At 27.5% G+C, this 18,683-nt stretch overlaps 1 protein-coding gene across 2 annotated transcripts in view; it reads left to right on the top strand.

Moving 5' to 3' along the window:
• The window catches only part of LOC112691991 (probable muscarinic acetylcholine receptor gar-1), a 128,633-nt gene that overhangs the window by 1,228 nt on the left and 108,722 nt on the right, over positions 1 to 18,683 (top strand). The gene's annotated exons all lie outside the window — the stretch shown is intronic.

Here is an 18,683-nt window from a genome sequence, read left to right as displayed (position 1 = left end):
AGAGAGCTACATCACGTTCAAACACACGCAATTGTATATAAGTCGTCGTTTTATTTAAAAAAAAAATTAATAATGAGATCGATAATGTGTATATGTGTTTGCATGTTTTTTTCCCATCGATCGTTTTGTATTCAAAGTAGACACGAAATACTTTGAAAAACTTTGTTTATCAAGAAACGAAAAGATAAATATTTAGGCGTAAAGATGATATTGATGATTCACGTTAATAATCATATGAATTACAAAATATAAATGTATTGCAAGTAAAAATAAGTCTCTCAACGCTTTAAATAGTAAATTTACTAGATTTAGCTAATTTTATTGAAATTTCAAATGTAATTTGTTTCAATTATATTAACTGCATATTAAATTATTTAAAAATATATTCATTAGCATAGTACATTGTGATTTTTAGCAAATGTATATCGTATCGATTTATTTAACGTTATTATGAATCGTATTGAAAATAAAACATATTATTATCATTTAAAATATACAATATACTATACAAATCTTAACCATCTATTCATTAATTAAAAGTAACTAACTAATAAGTAATTTGTGCAATATTATAATAATGAATATATGAATAAAATTAAAATAATCAGCGTTGAAATAGTAAGACTTATTTTATTTTATTCTTAAATGTAAAACAGGCACAAAAAATATGATACAATAGATACATTTTATGGTAAATTGATGTGATCCTATTACTTGAATATAGATTTAATTAAAATATTACCTAAGCTATAAAATAGTTCATATCTGTTAGCGTAACTTAAATTATTTATAGCATTTATATGCGTTTTTAATTAATATTTTAAAATAAATTATAAACTTTTTATTTTGAAAATATTTGTGGTTTCAGAATTGATCAAATTATTTTTAATTGTTGCTTTAAATTTTAATGTTTAAACGAAAGTAAAATCAATAAAAAAAAATAATGGATTTTTTTTAAATTATAAATAAAAATAATAAAATAAGATGTATTTTATAGAAAAAAAAAGTTCAGCAAATATAGTTTAAAATGTTTTTTATAGATATTATGTTCATCATTTGTTTTTATTTCTGTGAGTGTTAAAACTAAATAGTATTAAACAATAAAATTCAAAAACATCATATAATGCATGTTTTTTTTTTTTCATTTTGTAAGTCTATAATTCCATTATATATCAAAATACTCATTAAATTTAAAACTGTTTTATAAAGGAAAAATAAATTACATAACTAAAATTGATCAAATAAAAATATAAAATTATAATATTATATATAATATAAATTATTATTCCATCAAAAAAAAAAATATATATATATGAGTTATAGAGTTAGGTCTAGAAAATATTATTTTATTTCGATGTACAGTGAAAATAATACGTTATAATATTACTTTTATAAAATATAATTATTCCATTCTAGATGAGTAGTTATGCAATTTTTCAAAAACAGTATTTTGAAAGAACAATTATGCGGCATATTCCAGTTAAACGAGATTATTAATATCAATTACATTTTTAATAAACCATTCGAAAAGAATTACTTAATTCGTTTTATAAATCAAATATATTTAACCAACAAAAATCACTTTATTATCTTGTGTTTAGTGTTTTTTTTTTTTTATTGAAACTTAAAATCGAATAAAATGTTTAAAGAACTCGAAACAACTCAATCAAAGTTCTGTTGTAATTTTGGTAAAATTGATTACTTCAAATTTTTTAAAAATGTTAGATAAAATCGATGTATTCTTATGATATAAACGTAGGTATTTTAAACCTTCGAGTTCATTATTTGTACATCATTTTGCATACAAACTCCTAAGTGAACCTATAAAATACATTAAACATAATAACTCTAAATTATTTATACAGTTATATTATTATGTAATTATTATACATAAGATTGTAATATATTAGATCACATAATAATTTCAGTCTTGTATAATTTAAATTATCATAATAAGTTGAAATTACAAGATTCAAAGTTTTATTATACTAATGATTTTTGTAAGTATAATATCATTGATATTAATAAATAAAATATAGTTATATTCTAAACTATTTTAATGAATATATAACATTGCAACATTTAGATATTCATAAATAATAATAATGAAAAATAATTTAATAGCTGGTATATTTTAACGACCTATTATGATAATAATTGCGAAAAATTAAAATATTTGTATGTTTGTTAATCTTTTTACTAATTTGGTGGTTTTAGTAGTATTAAAGTAAGGTATACCAAATATATTAATTACTTTTAAATATCGTCTTTTTCTAACATTATAATTATGAATAAAACGGCACTTCAGATAGGCAAAACAGGTACATGGCTGAACTGCGTGGGAAACTTTATATGAACTCGATTATTATTGTTGAAAAAAACATGTATTAATAATATTTTGTTAGTTTTTAAAACAAGTTACTGTCGTAAGCTTTTTACCAGGTTAAATACGAAAAAGGTTTTATTTCACTTTGATTCAAACCGTTTTGACATCAATGAGGCAAAAAACTAAAACTGTACAACAATACGTCGACCGTATATTTCCTTTCGGAAAACAAACTTCTGTGCATATTATCAAAAGTATCCACTACTGCTTTAAAATACCATTATGAACCGATTTGATCGAAAAACGCGCAAAAAGGTAATCAAAGAACATCCTTGATTTTTTTTTAAACATATAAAAAATACCAATCTAAAAAGGTTATACATATATGCACGTATGCTTGAATTCAAAGTTTTGAAAGAATAAGGAACGCGCGCATATATAACTTTTTATTTTATGGGTTCCAATTTTTCCTTCGCTCGTTTATATATTTTGAGCCATGTATGTCTTAAACTTGTAATACCATCACGCAACCTTTACATATTTTAGGTTTTTTATTGCTTTTCCGCGAAAAAAAAATTAAAACGAAAACAAAAATCCCCGAAAACGAAAACGAAAAAAAAAAAACGAAAAATATAAGGAAAAGACATTCCCGTCCGCAATACATGTGATAACGCAGAATCGGGTACGGTGCGCGATTCTCGAGAAAAAAAACCCGTGAGCATTATCAAATTAACCTTTTGACGAGTCGCTCGCTCGGTACCGTGGAAGGAGAATTTCGTGGGAAATCCGGTCCTTTCCGAAGGGTTTCGTTAAATCCCAGGTCGAGTACAATATCTCTGGCCGAGCAGTAAGTGTGCGCGTCTCTTGCGCAGCCTTACAATGTTCGGCGGTGGAAGGTGATTTTGTGCACGTTCGTCGTCCTCCTCCCCCTTACCCTTTCCCTAGTCGTATGACTCCAAGCGTAGCGCTGACGTTTCGCCGGATGGACTGCATTGCGTGGAAAGAGGTATGAGGGTGATACGGTTCGATTGTTATCGACACACTCGGGAGCGGTAGCCGCGGCGCAAATATCGTAAATAACTGAGTCCGTCCCGCGGGCGTGAGAGGCGGCTACGCTTCGACGACGTGTTCAGATATGTTTCCGCTCAGAGCATTTATAACCTGTTTATTTGATTTTTTTTTTCGCATTACTGTTGTACACGTTATTCGTACCGTACGGATTTCGTATTTTTTGTGTAATATGCACGCGTGCGCGTATACGATTCGTCGTCATCATTGCAGGGCTTGCAATCGAACCTCCTAAATAACCCTAGAAAGTGCTTCTAATTCACGACACGTCTAAATGGCGCTCTTGAAAAATCTCCTAAAATTTGTTTTTTTCTCATTATTCCAGTATACGTGATTTTGATCGAATCGTCAACAAATACCCAATGAACTTTCATATCCCAATCCGGTATTATACGAAACAATACAAGGTGCATTATAATTCCAGACCTGTTTAGTTATGGTCAAATCGATTCGAATTAATTGCTACTAGAGTTTCAAGTATAAAAATATAATATAAATATTTTGAAACGATTAGGGATGTTTCCACTACTAACCACTCGTTTCGCTTTTATCTCGAATACTTTTCACACAACTTAAACTAAACAATAGTTTGGGTTTTTTACAATTATCTAAACAATATGACCATTTTCCGTTCACCATTATTGTATAGACGACTTTGAGTTATATGAAAATGCATTTTTACCCTCCATTATTCAGAAGTCAGTCAAGGAAATAATTTTTAAAATAATTTTTAATATTATTATACGTTAATAACACTAATAATAATTATCCAATAGTTGACTGAGTGTATTATATTATTATATTATATGTAATGTTTGCATCTTCAGTGAGCTTTGAACGAATTTCATTATTTTGTGTTGGAAGATATAGATGAAAGATATATGTATATATATTCCATATATGGAAAATACTGCAGTCTTTGGGTCTTCATAGAAGCAAAGTCTCGTCATTCAGTAAAACAAATGTTTTACATTACAATTTCCCTGAACCGATGGTTTTACCCCACTATACAGTTGTGCTCTGTTGGGTGATCTTATAGGCCGACTTTGCTTTTATCTTTATGCTTTCGCCGTAGTTATGCATATTACAACATTGTCATCCGGGTTACATAATACTACTTCGACGGTCTGTATAATAAATTATAAGACTTTACGTGTTCGTTCGTGTTTTGACAGAAAATTTACGCTAAACATTACACAATGCAGAAAAACGACGGTAATAATTTCGATTTTCTGCTCCGGTCTCTGATTATATTATATAACTCCCTTGTGTCACGTATTGCACGTTATGGAGGTTGGAAATTCGGTCTTTGGATTTAATCCGAAATAAAATATTATACTATAAAATAAAAGCGTGAAAAAATATCGATGAGATAAGACGTTTGCTTAAATTTCATTTATATAGACATATACGTCACTGTGCCCGTTTGATCGAGATTCATAAGTCGACCTGATCTTATTATATAGAACTGATGCGGTGACACACTTTCGGATTCCATGTGTGAGCTTTGGGAATACAATTTTTCAACACTCCAACGTACACAAACAATATAGTAATATTATTATAATATGTCCTTGGTGTAAGCCCGATACGTGCAGTTTCAACTCGAGGTTTTTTTTATCGGTGAGCAAGTATGATTTGTTCACATCCGATCACGAAATATACTTTCTAAGAATAACCGCTGCAGCGTAAGTAGGAGAACGTAGAAAATATAGCTGAATTGCGGCCCTTACACCTGGACATCATACCTTACAACAAAATGGGTCTTATGCGTTGATAATTAAAAATAATAAACAATCATAACTTTAACTATGTAAACAAAACATCATAAATATTCGAACGCTATAAGATTATGACACACATTTCCTGATTAAAACTTTAAAATATACTCATAGAAAATTCGCCATTTAAGACATGTGCCTGGTATAATTATTTTACGTTTAATCTGAATAAGAAAAGAGCCTTTTAAATTCATGGCGATTGAGCGTAATTCTTCTACTTACGGTACAGCGAATAGGTCAAAACTCCTAGGAGCTTTGTTGTATAATTACGGTAGTTCTGTAATTTGATTTCAATCGCGTGTTGTTTTATTTTAGTTTCAAAATACTTTACAAGAAATTCTTATCAGAAAAAAATTGTTTAATTTTTAATATTTTACTCATTTTTGTGTTTTATGATATTCATTTATTGTATATTTATTTTAGTCGTATTTAAACATATTTTAATTTTAAAAACGTTAATATCTTATTCACATATTACCTATTAGTTTTCGATTGGCTTCATTTTATTCATGGCCAAGTGATTGTTTTTATAATGAGAATATAATCAAATGTGTATATATCTGCTTGATATATACGCTAATAAATACTTTTATCGTTGTCATTAGTTCTTGTATTCACATACTTTTAAGGTAGTAGCTCAATACTTTTGACGACTATACCGCGGGCAAAGCTGGATTAAGGAACATATCCGCCCTGGAGCAGTATATATTTTATATTTCATATCAAAGAGGCATCAAAAGAACATATTATTTATTTTATACTTTATGAATATGTAAAACAGTGTAATTAAAATATTATATTTTGTTATCTAAATAAATATTACAAATTTAAAATATGAAACCTTTAATTTTAGTCATTTTATAATAATACAATATTATGAATACTGATAACTCACACACACATAAGAATATATATATATATGTATTTATATAATATTTATTAAAGTAAATAAAATGCTCACGTTAAATAAATATGTTTCATCCTTGATTTGATTGTAACAAATTTATGAACATGTTCTTCCCACTTTATATCATTAACTATTTCTGACTCAATGCACAGTATTGACAAAAATGACATTTTCTCTTGGATAAAGATGATTTCAAGTAATCTTTTAGTCGCTTTAATACTGAAAATGAACATTGCCATGAGCATTTGAAGATGGTGGAAATCAGATAATTCTAAAAATAATTTCGATATTAGGAAATGATGTTTCTATTAATGATGTCATTTAAGTTTTGTGTAGTAAAATAAATTATTTCTTGTTTTTAACAAAAATATTTGTTATAATACTTTTAAATTGTATTAATTCTTCTTCCAAGTCACTTTTTAAATCTATGTTAAAAAATCAACTAGATTAATTTTTTTTTCTTTTTTAATACCATTTAATCATTAGTTTTCAATATTTATTAAAATCCAAATTTGTCATATATTTAAGAGTAACTTTTCATTCTCCTATTTAAATATTTAATTCAAATATGTAATTATCAATAATTACTAAAAATGTTTCATTTTATAATTTCTCGAAAAAGTTACTTCTAAAGTTTTCTTATAAGCATTTAATTATTCTAGTCTAATTTTTTTTTTTTGAAGATTCCCAAAAAAATATTCACAACAAACTTTGAGTGTTTATATTTTTAAATAAATGTAAAAAAATTTCGAAGTTCTTGAATATAATCAATCAAAGAAGTATGTAGTGAAATTACATTATCTAAATCAATTATTTCTAATTAAATTAATTTTGATGTTGTGTTAAAACGTTTTAAAATTGAATACCATATATCTTAAATGACAATTTCAATGTATACATGTTTTTATAAATATATCTTACGATACTTATACTTATACTTCGTAGCATATTACCGATCATCGATTTTTATCTGAAGATTTTACTGAGTATATTATTTAGTTTAAAAATGTTTTGTACCCTATGTTGAGAAATTCTTACACATCATACCTCGATGATCACCTTTTTTTACACAAATTTTAATAATTAATGAATCTTCAATTTCAATTTGGTATTTTTCTTAAATTTCTCAACAACTTGTTGAGTTGAAAAAAAAATATATATAAATTATCTGAAAAAAAAACCTTGACCCTTCATTCGTAACTTGGGCAGCTTTCTACCCTACAAGTTCAGTGAATGTTACGGCATATGGTACAAACAACGCTTGTTTGGATTTTCGTTTAATACGAGCCTGTAATCCATTATATATGGTTGAAACACTTGTCGCATTGTCATAGGATTGACTTTTACAATTTTCAAAATGAATATCCAGATCTGTAAAAATTTAATTAAACAGTTTCCATATCCTCGCTTTTGTGGCCCACAAATTTAAGGAATCTAATAAATATTTCAACAAAAGAACCATTATCATTCATATAATTTACAATACTTGTCAGTTGTTCGAATTTGGTTGAACCATAAGTCAAGTCAACAATAATTGATGAGTATTTTGATTTGAATTAAAATGTTATTGTTTTGCTAATTAATGAAATAAATACATCGAATACTTAAAATGAGAAGTAAGATATCTTATACCACGATCCTTATTTCTTTGGTTGTTCGATATGTAATTTGAAATAAAAAGATCGAATTTAGAAATGAACTCTAAGCATCCTAGATAATTCTCATAATATTTCGAACCAAAAACGTTCATTTTCTCTACAAAAGCAGGAGGACCCTATTCTAATAAAAATTGTAATTTATATATTATGCGATGGAATACTTTTTTATAATAATTACTTTTGATATTTAACTGATATTGCAATACCACCCCTATAAATTTACAACTCCGGAGACAAAAACTCTTTTTGCATCTATGGAAATCTGGCTCTGACTGTGGGCTTAACCATGATCAGCATTCTGTGTCAAAGTGCATGAATCCGTTGTGCGTCGACTTTATCACTCATTTTCTGTCGATAGAATGTATCGGATGTATGAACCCTGTATCAGTGGCGTACCAAGATTTGAATTAAAGAAAGGAGTGTAGTAGAAATTTAGTGTATGCATTTTAGATCTGAATAGAAATATTGTATTTACCATCGGTCTTTAGTTCTTTTTCAATCATATGTATGAATATATACGTACAAATAAATGTTATATTATATATGTAACGCATTGACTACATATTATGTCGGTAATACTCCATGGACCCCCTCTTCCCATACGAGTATACTCAGCCCATTAACTTTCGTTGTTAAAAATACAAATTAAATAAAGGCGTATGCAATAATTGGACGTTGTTAACAAACGCGATTTGTTCGTCAAACTTCCGTCGCATCACTTCGTTGTTGGGCGCTCTCAGCGATATTTCGATCCATAGCTCTGACAACGAGTCGTAGATCAACCACGCTCATATGTCGATTCGCAGGATTCAACTACAATAAATGATACCACCGCGATTTCCTTGGACAAGTCACGATATTGGACAAACGCGACAAAAGTTGAAACAATACCCCCTCTGTCCCTATCGCGTTAATCAATGTTGTTATTTTTCGCCAATCCTTTGTTTTTCATTAGTGTCGTCTCACAAGCTGAATCGTGAACTTGGTATTTTCCTCCCGAATACTGTGTAAACGAAAACAATTGATGAACAACGAAAACGACTGTTGCACGTATCATTGTTGCGCACGCACGCTTTACAATCATCTGCGGTTGAAAACCTCTCTCGGCCGATCATTAATACGCTTCTGAGCAGAAAGTTGATTTCAAACCAGATTCTAATTCTAGTTCATCCTTTTTTTTTCTTGTACTACTAAAAAACTATTTCTTTGCAAGATTTAAACTCAGACATTCGTATTACTGTACACTTTTTTGAAAAACAGAAAATACAGAGATAAAAAGACGTTTCGTGAAACTCTCTTTCCGTTAAAAGAACACTACGCTCACATTATTAGTTGGCTCCGTCTTATAAACGTACAATATAGCTGGTTGTTATTATTTTTTTTTTTTATACTCATATCTAGTTTAAAAAATGTGGGCGTGATACTTTTAACACGAATCCGAAACAATGTGTTATCTCTATATGTATTAAAATTTTAATTATATTATAATTAATATTAAAACGAACTAAATACTTGGTTAAACAAACGCTACCGATCAACCGTACCACCATCGTAAACCGAAATACGAGTAATGATAAAATTCTCAAACTATTAAGATTGGTGCATATGTAATGATTGTGTTATAATTAAAACCACCGATGGCATAATAAATCGAAAGAAAATGATTTCGTACTGAAACATATTCTGATATTATATTCATGGCGCGGCAGTCTTATGGCAAACAAAATATGATGATCCGTTGAACCGAAATATTTCGCTTGGAGATTGATTGTGGAAAAAAGTCACATTTAATAATATCGTTATGTACGCTGATAACAAAAGCCACATAATATTATTATATTGCATTCTCGACACGAAGCGTTGAGATTAAATTTTCGTATATATATATAGAAATAGTTACGTTTTCGATTTCGGGAGTCGTTATCGATTTTTTTATTTTTTCGATTTTAATACGAATAGTTAATCGAATGTTTTCGATTATCTTCTATGCGGGACGAGATATGTCATATACATAAGATATCCATTGACGCTAATATTTGTTTTATTGGTCATGTATTATGTGATATGATTTCTATAAGCAATACAAAATTAATAAAAAAATATTTACATAATATAATATTTTATATTACGCCAACAGACTTGCTTACACAATCGAAAGTTTTTTTAATTCAAAATTCTATTTTCATTATTTTTAATAACTCCAAGCATATTTTACGGATTGCTTCTTAACAATTCTCGGACAAAAATGTCGGTTATGAAATAATACAAATAATTAAAAAAAAATAAAAATAAAATAAAATTTTGATTTGAAAATTCAGTGATAGTAATGATTTAATTTTCATTAAAAATTTTTATAAAAATATGAATTGAACAATCTTACATTTGATATATTTTTACTTTATTTTTACTTACGTATAACTATTTTTATATAGGTATTTTTTTTTATACTTTAATGTATCAATAGTATTTACATTTATATTCATCGTATGCCACTGTTAATTACAATATACTTATCTTTTAAAAGATTTATTTTGTCCAAAAACAATATGGTCAATAAAACTGATATTTCTATGCTTATTTCTTCATAGTATTATGAATACAATTATTATTAAAAATAATAGTTACAGTTAATGATTTAATTTTATCTTTATTTAATTTTAACTCTTGATATTTAAAATTGATTTTATTTAATAAACTTGATAAACAACAAAAAAACATATATATATATGTATATTGTTTTGAATATGTATGTCATATGTTCACACACGGTGCATAAGTAGTTTTAATTAAAATTTAAGTTACATGTCAATGTTATTTGAGCAATATCAACGTTTGAAATCCAATGGTTAAAGTTTACATTTATGTATTAATCTATACATTAGGGACAATTAAAACACGTGGTTCACAGTGACGTACACCAGGGACTCACCTATTACTCGTTAAGATTACGTGTTTGTGGCATATCAAGATAAGTAAGGTAGACCTGAGTTATCCAAGAAGAAAACTAATATGACATAAATTTAATTAGATATTTATTCTCATCTGTTTAATAAAAAATGTATATTCTAGTACTTTGGCCAGCTCAAACCTATATAGAAAAATTTATTTGATATTAAATGTAAGTACTATGAGTTGATAACAAATAATAATTTGTGGTTTACGAGAATAATCCATTAATTTGATCAATAATACACGGTTAATTATTTCTTTTACAATACGCCGACTGTTAAATTCCGAATAATTTATGGAAATATGAATATTAAACAATTTGATGAGTTTTCGATTTATACCTCAATAACGGTGTACCGATTAATTGCGTCAAGTATTTAACTATAACAATAAGAACACGTATTGTAATTATATATCACATCAAGTATTTTAATAAAATGTCTTGGAAATAATTTCATTCCGTCTTGAAATTATTTTCTCCACAGGCACGCAACAATAAATATAACATGATATAAAAGTAACGGTGACATTCACTAAAGTATGGTCTGAAATAAGAACGATTGCATTATAATACATTCGCTCGTAGCTTATTACATCTTCGCCGACAAGTCATTGCGCGTTCACACCGAACGTTTTCACTAATTGGAAACATTCAATAACTCACGGTGTATTATAAAAGCGTACAGTTTTGATTCCGTTATTCTCTCGTCGTATTACATAATAATAATAATAGACGTTCTTCATCGATTTTTTTTTTACATTAGTCACAGTTCGAATTTGTACCATAAATAGCTTTTTATTGGACAAAAACATTTTAATACATTCAACTTTAAAATGTAGAATGTTTTTATTTCTTTTCTTGTAATAAAAGAACAAATATACTCTCTATTTGTTGAAAATTGACTTATTTATAAAAGTTTGAGTTTTTTTTTTCATAAATCTTTCTTTATTCAATCACGTGCGCATATTGGAATAAATTACATACACTATACAACTTATATTAGTCAAGTTAATAGATAAAGTTTGAATTTTCTTTATTTAAGTTTATAAAACATTAAAATAATTACCACCATACAAGGTTCAATCAATTTAGTAGTTAGTTCGTAGTCGATCCTGATTGATATTTTATTGTTTAAGGTCAAGTTAAAAAAATAAATAAATTTTAATAATTTCATAAATTTATAAATCCATTTTTATAAAAGTATTGTGTACAATATATATATTAATATGTGAACGGTACCAACACCAATTCTGTTTAGTATGTGCCTATTGAAAAGTTGAACAAATTTAAGGTATTATATGGGCAATCAGGAAAAGCATAAGTCTTTGATAATAATAACATTACTATTTGATCACCGAAAGAAAAAAAATGATAGAAATACCACATTCCACATTTACGGATTTTTTATTTATTTATTTATTTAATTATAACAATATACCAAATATTTTTATAATTTACAATTAACATTTATAATTAATATACAATCATATTTAAAAAATATTGATGAGTTATTATAAGTCTAGACCCACGTCTGAATCTGAGGTGTCTTCTTTAGGTTCAAGTAGAATATCCTGTGGTAGCCGTAGTTTTAATCTTAAGTTGACAGATCTTCAGCCAATTTTATAATGGAAATTTACGATTCTAATATGTATTATGAAGTATAACAAGACCAAATATTTCGTTAAAATATAAATACATAAACTAATAATTTATATATAGAAATAAATAAACAAAATTTTAGCCTAGAATATTAATAAACTTGTAAAGTACGACCGGTTTCAAATAAAAAATTATCAGGTATATATTAAAAAGTTAATAAAATTGTGACTGAATATGAAAAAATAAAAAAAATTGAGTTGCGATTTTATTTTTACACATGTACTTGCAATTATATTAACTCGGAATGCACCTGTTTTTATTCGAATTTAATCGTATTTACAAATATAATAATACTCCAGACTGAGCTTTTATTTATTTATTTTTTTATAAATATTATTATTATTATTTATGAATATTGACCATTTCAGTAGCGCCGAAAGAAATTGAAACTATCAATTCAAATTATTAGATTGACTCAACCACTACTTCCAGTGTATCACCCTTTCAAATACCCAAAATTTTTTTTTAATCATCTATAAATAATAATACTATTTTTAATAAGAAAATTTACCAAGTTATATATGAAATAATAAAATTTCACATTTTGATAATTTTTATTTTTTATTTTAAACATTTCAATTTTTTAGGTAGTTCAATTGAACTACGCAGAGTACGTGTTCAGCACCACTGGACCATTTAATAATTTTTAATTTTAGTCATATTATTTCCTTAAAATTGAATGACTCTACAACAGCGTATACGTGTTATAAACGTTTCTTCTCACTTCGCATAATGTCCAACACTCGTGTTTTTTTATATATGTATATAATAATGCGTATTGTTTACACGTATAATTTTTCATAATATATATATATATACATTTATACAATACGTGTACGATGATAATGTGATTGTGTGCCCTGATTTGTGTACGGTGGTATGTATAAATATTTATATATATATTTTTTCGCCAACAATAAAAATAAATGAAAATAAATGATTCGATAACCAAACAGTTACACAAAACATTATTTTAAAAATCTACGTCGGTGCAGTATTTTCTTAGATTATTTGCACAGTGCTGTAGACGCGTTGCGTAGTATATGCACTCGGAAAAAGTTGAGCGAATAGTGCCTTGAGCAATTTACGTTTTAAAGATATCGTAGAGATTATGTTAACACCAGGCCACGCGAAAGCGATTCGCCATGACTAGGCGATCCGACCGTATGGTTAACATCGGTATCAATTAATGTTTATATTCCGATATAGTGAGTGGCTGTGGGTGAGACCATGTCACGTGTGTGCCGTATCTTCTGCACGATCCGGGATACCGTAGTTCACAAAGCAGCTGCCACCGCACCAATCACGACCTATAGTTAGATAAAAGACTTATTTGAATGGAATAATATTATTGGATTTCGGTGTGGTTAGTCGACATTTGTTTTCGGAAATCGCCAAACAATGATGTTCAGTCGTTAGCGTTTTCTTTTATTTCATTGCAAGCGATAAGGGTCTTAAAACTTTCCACGGCCACCTCAGCTTATACTTTGCTGGGGAACAAAAAAGTTAAAACGCGACATGCAAAAATGTTAACACCATTATACAATAAGTAACGTAAAAGAGTCTCAATGAAAACAATAATAACATCGGTATAATATTAAGTGAACGAGACAAAGTTTTCAATTGCGTCAGCTCCTGTATAGTTTTTGGACTTTGAAAATCGATATGTATAGAATTAAAAAAAAATATTTTATTCTTTAGTTTGATTAATTTTTTTTCTTAATTACAATAAATAATAATACTTTTTTAAAAATAAGAATAATAGTTTTTATTAAATAATACATAAATATCAAAGTTCAAAAAATGATGTATACATCTTGGAATGCTTATATCAAATTTTTTTATTAAGAATTAATATCTATGTATAATGTTTGTGTATATAGAATCCAATATAATAAAACATATTTCTTCAAAATAGTTAACATTGTTTTGGCTTACAAAAATAATGTATAATAATTATATATAATAATAGGTAGGTATGTATTATGATAAACTGAATTTAATTTTTTTTATCATTAGGAAAAAAATAAGATTGATACCAAAATAGAGATTATATTTTATGACCCGTTTTGATTTTATTTAATATAAGCCAATCATTAATATTTTTGGGTGATTGAAATCGATAAAGTAATATTAATTCAACATTATTCGATATTATAACTTTTGATAATAAATCTTAATTCGATATATCTTGCAAAACAATGGAAAAAAGTTCTGTGGTTTAAGAATATCCACGAGCAATATGCGGAAAAATAAAATAAAATAAAACATGACGTAAAATCATTTTTAATTATATTTTAATATCAATCAAATGTTTAATAGAAAAAAATATTTATTCTATAGTTTCAGTAAGTTGTTTTTTCGTAAAACATAATCGTATTGTGATGTCACATTGAACTGCGTAAACTGTTTTAGTATACTTTATAAAATTGAATAATTCCAACTATACGTCCGCAGTAAAAATGCATATGAATTCTGTTTGCACTCAGAATAGGTATTCAACGGAAAGAATTGTATTTACTTATTAACGATACGGACATTAACAGAAAGTGACACAATTGTTTTTAAAAACGACATTTTGAAGTGTACGTGAGCATTAAATAAACACTTCATACAAGACCAATGAAATAACTCTTAGATAACACGTTTTTGTTATTTACCCTCTTCCATTTTCTTATTCATTTGACCAACTTTACAACCGCATTTTCGCAATAGACAAAGACGTGTTTAGAATTATAAAGTGCTCGCATCCTTAGAGACATGCGAATGACGGCGGCACAAAGATACTATAGGTACTATTACTCGAGAATAAATAGAATTTTTACTGTGAAAAAAAAACCTACAACTACAAACGCATAATGTGTTTGTGACAGTTCCAACAATATATTTTTATTTATTTATTCTTAATTTTTTTTTTTTTTTTTTTTTTTTTTGTTTTCTTGTTAATCCTTGTTTATATGTATTCGTATATGCACAAATATTTAATACAAGTTTCCACAAATTATTTAAATATCCTTGGTCGAAATTATATGAATCATGAATTATCTTACTGAGGCGAATAAGTTAGATTCCGAATTAATAAAATATAACTATATTATTGAACTAAAATGGTTACATTGATTTTATAAGTGATACTAAAAAATCGCGAACATTATAATTAATATACTGAGGATTTTATCTGTTTGAATGTCAAAATACAAAACGAAAAAAACTGAAGCTAGTAATTAACAAAAGCTTTTCCGTAAGAATAAATTAAAATAATTACCTGATTATAAAATTACATTTGGTAAATTGTATTTGTATTTAATCATATGATTTGATAAAACTATCTTAAATCATATGGTGAGTATAGTTATACGTAGTAGGTAAAATTGATTGGAATAATCGCGTATTGTGTATGTGTTCATTATTCATCTCGAGAATTCATTCTAACACTGAAAAGTGCCTATATATTCAAAAATCGTTACTATCATTTATAGTTTTATTTGTTCAGTGAACATTTACAGTGAGTTTCATTGTCAACACTAGATTTGTCTGTAGACTAATATATTGAATCTACACAATTGTAGTTCATGACTTATGACTGACGTACAATAGTTGGATTTCATGGAATTTCCGCCAACTGTTCAGTGAACAAACAAAAGAGCAAATTAAAGTCTACCAAGCCATTTGAAAAAAAAAATAACAATATATTATATGTATAACGTCTATGGGTATTGGTTTTATACAAAAAAAACATTGAATGGTATCTCGTCGCAGTTTTTGTTCTCGAAACGTATTTTTATGAACATATAGAATAAATAGATGCTTGACGTGTTCAACCTTTTACCTACAAAGATGAGTTTACCGAACGGCCAGTGTTCCCGCCGTGTTAATTACCAAATGTTTACATATGTATATTTATATTTTATATATGATTATAATCGAATAACCATGACGTACCTTATAGAATTATATAATACGAATACGTAGTAGCTTATGCAGTATAACACGAGTTGGCTTAAATTTATATATATATGACTTCGACGTTTACAGTGACAGTAACGGCCTCTATAAAAATAAAATATAAATATGTGCACGTTGATCAGTGCCCACTTTTCGATAATCGAATTCAGTGACCGAGTTGGTAGTATAGTGGTATATAATATATAGTATATAGTGGTGACGGTAGAAAGAAATCCTGACGATCCTACATACATTTCGTCGGCCACCGCTTTGATGTATCTGATCAAATATATTCGTCATAGAATAAGTAGGAGTTGTGTTGTACCATTGTTGAGTTTTATCGATTTATCACCTCGTCTCTATCGTTCACGTAAATAAGTATAATGATATGGGGGACCGCACACAAAACTTATAAAATAAATTATATTGCATGCCTACACCTCAGCATGTTCGTTTATTTTTTCATTTGTCGATATTATAAATAACATTTTATAGGTGCGTAATAGTTATTTTTAGCTCCTAATACTCGTATTCTTAAATTTAGTTTTATCTTTCGTTAACAGCATAATATTATTTTTTAATTTTATTTGTGTATAATAAGGTTTGAATGTCATGATTTTTTTAATGTAATCAATTAATCCCGCATTTAGATAAAAATAATAATTTAATAATATATGCTGTCGAAAATTTTCATTTCATTTGCATTTGTTTCACGTATACACGTCAAACGACTGAAAAATGCACTTTTAATAAAATTTGTACATATAAATCTCAAATACAGTAAATGTATTCACGCAAAATAATAATTCAACAATAAAAAAGTAATTCATCGAGTTATTCATTGGTTCACCAACGTATATTTTCCGAATTGAGCAGTATATAAAACATAAATGAAATAATAATAATAAAAATGGGTTTTTATCCGACATACAAATTAAAATTCTTGAAGAACTGTTAAATGCTTTTTTATTTTTCGACAATAATTTAAATTAATTTTCAACCATTCATATAGTTTTTGGTTCAACACGCGTTTCGGGTGTTAAAAGGCGTAAAAAAAACAAATTTAAAAAATTTCGTGTATAAAGAGTTGGACGATCTGTTTTCTCAATGGCGAAATTAAATTACCTTTTTTTTTTGAAACAATATTATTGTCTGTTTACTATTTCAAATGATGTACACATGACCTGCTGAAAAACAATAAGTCACTACACTACTGGAGACATCATGCGGATGGATTCCAAAAATAATAAAATATTGAAATTACTCCATTTATTAATTATAGAATAATAAATAGGTACGCTCATGTACTCGCAATGATTTTCATAAAAAATAAAGCCAGCGCATATGTCCTATAATAATAATATTATACTGTCGACTTGAGATTGCAAAAACTGTTGATTTACATAATATATTGTTACAATGCGCGCGTTGTGAACAACATGTGTTCATATTCTTTCCATCGCTATTTCAGCCAAATGATGAAAAGTACTTTCAACATGCATTGTGCAGCACAATTGGAATTGAATTGCATAATATAACCATAACCTATTTCAATATTGATAAACCTATGTGCATGGGTGCACGTGAACACAAATAATGAAGCATACGTTTTATAGTATTGTTCGCAAATGACGTTTTTTCAACTATAATTCGTTTGTACAATTATAAGCTTTTGTTAAACTAATAGTCATCGTAGAGTATTTGCTAGAAGAAACCAGAACGTATTTTGTGTTGGACATTTTATATTAAACGAAACAATAGTAGTGAAGTGCAATGAAAAAAACCTCTTGGGAATACTCCCTGTATAAATTGTAAATGTATGAATAATTTATCTTACAGATAAATAATTATCCGGTACAGTTGTTTCACGGTGTCAAAGATTGTAAATTGAATTAAAGACAATCGGACATTTTGAATAAAATATAGTTGGTTTACGTTTAGACAATAAACAATTTCGACAGACTTCGATTTCGACCAAATATAACATTCAATAAACGTCGTTGTGCAAAGTATAAAAGTAAAAGATCGAAATTTATCCAATTACATTGAATTACCTGTCACTTACTGTACTGAATTATTACAACGATTGATATGTTTGAGCACATGTTGGGTGATAAACGAATAATTTATCATTATTTATTATTATAATTAATATCATAAAATGGATATCACATGTTATCCAATCGGTTTTAAGTTTAAATAATTGTGTGTGTTCATAGAGCTGAATATCATAAATATGGTTACTCATACGTAAATATGTAATTCGTAAATTAATTTCTTAGAAATTTGATTATGAATCTGAATGATGTAAATCATTCATAATTAAATAACATCAATTTTACATTTACATATGATTAATTGTATTTTTATTGTATTTTATATTGCAAGG

The sequence above is a fragment of the Sipha flava genome, unplaced genomic scaffold (genome assembly GCF_003268045.1).
Source record: "Sipha flava isolate LNK unplaced genomic scaffold, YSA_version1 69_pilon_pilon, whole genome shotgun sequence".
Classification (NCBI taxonomy): Eukaryota; Metazoa; Arthropoda; class Insecta; order Hemiptera; family Aphididae; genus Sipha; species Sipha flava.
This window is presented reverse-complemented; position numbering and strand designations above follow the sequence as displayed.